This window comes from Notothenia coriiceps, unplaced genomic scaffold (assembly GCF_000735185.1).
Source record: "Notothenia coriiceps isolate Sejong01 unplaced genomic scaffold, NC01 NC01_scaffold00027655, whole genome shotgun sequence".
Lineage (NCBI taxonomy): Eukaryota > Metazoa > Chordata > Actinopteri > Perciformes > Nototheniidae > Notothenia > Notothenia coriiceps.
Genome location: NW_011360356.1, coordinates 82,473 through 83,946, shown reverse-complemented (window position 1 = coordinate 83,946; position 1,474 = coordinate 82,473). Strand labels below are relative to the sequence as shown.

The following is a 1,474-nucleotide window of genomic DNA, read 5'->3' as shown; positions in this document are numbered from 1 at the left end:
GGTGTTGGTTCTGATCCTGGGCATCAGAGGTTTCTGCCCTGGCTTTCACACATGGCACGACCTCAAAGGTTTGTTTCACAAAAGACGTGCCCATAAAGTTTGCAGCTGAGCCCTTTTTTTTTTTAAAGTCTGATTGCAATTATCCATGAGGCAAAGTATAAAATGTGGCTGAGGTCATTGCGTAAGTTTTGGGGGGTGAGCCAGCCTTAGCCACGTCCTCCCAAACCTCCTGAAGGCAATTGGGAGGGAAAGGAGAGAGGACATTGTAAGCCAAGGAAGAATCATTTCTTTGTTCGTCTATAATAACAATTTGTATTGGTTTTTCTCTCTGAATATGCAAATAATTCGCTGCAACTGCGTGTTGATACCTGCGCTGATCTTGAACAGTACTAGCTCATTCGCATAAAAAGAGCCACATTTACATTTTAATGTGAACACAGCCCCGGTTGCATTTGTCTGGCAGGGCATTTAAAGGTGTGTTTCACCCTGTGTTTTGAGAATGACATGCTTTCTCTCAATCTCATTTGTACGATTGCATCTTGCTCTTCTTTATGAATGGCTGGCTCTTAAAATAAATCTATAAACCAACGACTAAAACTATATGTCTGTCTCCTATATGTTTGTGGTATAAATCTAAATTCAATCTCAAGTCTATATCCCAGAAACTACATGTTGTGTTCTTGAGAAGTAGTTAAATGTATGCATACAGATGATGAGCAATTTTACCAAGATGTGTTATAAGCAGGAGTTCCAGGAAATACCAACAACTTGTAGTTTTTGGAGTGTGTTTTAAAAATATTAGTTTGCGTAGTTATAGCTTTGTTTCTGGGTGATTGTGCAGAGGGTCAGGAAATGCTGGTAAAGAATATAATCCCCTGCATAATATATATTTCAGTCCTGAACGCAGCGATATTTACTGATTATCTTTCATCTGCTTGTTGAGTGCATTTCCACAACTCATATCCATGTTTGCAGGAATCTACCTGCCAACATGGACTTGAAGGGTCAGATTGTAGAGTCTAAGTTTTTCCGGTAGTCACAACACACTTCAATAGGAAAGGGTATTTTAGACCGACAACACCAACAGATCCTAAGCTCTACTTAACCCGATAGCTGCTCCACTCTCTGCTTTGTCTTCTCCACACTTTAAAGTTCATCACACACACACACACACACACACACACACACACACACACACACACACACACACACACACACACACACACACACCAGCTGAGCGCCACAGCACTGACACAGGTGTCCCTTATCCAACTGGATCTCCTAGAGCTTGAGGGAAACAGAATGTGCAGAGGAGCGCAGAAGAAAAGAAACTGAAGATGTTTATCTAGGTTTTAAGAAAACAGCGGCATGAAAAGCTACAGACAAGAGGAACGCCAGAGGAAGAGAGGCATGTGTCAGCGTGTTTGTCAGTAGTCCTTCAACACAAGAAACAACACAGACTGACAAAGGGGGG

At 41.8% G+C, this 1,474-nt stretch overlaps 1 protein-coding gene across 1 annotated transcript in view; it reads right to left on the bottom strand.

Annotated features, from left to right (window-relative positions):
• The window catches only part of plekhm3 (pleckstrin homology domain containing, family M, member 3), a 20,806-nt gene that overhangs the window by 3,222 nt on the left and 16,110 nt on the right, over positions 1–1,474 (bottom strand). The window lies entirely within an intron of this gene.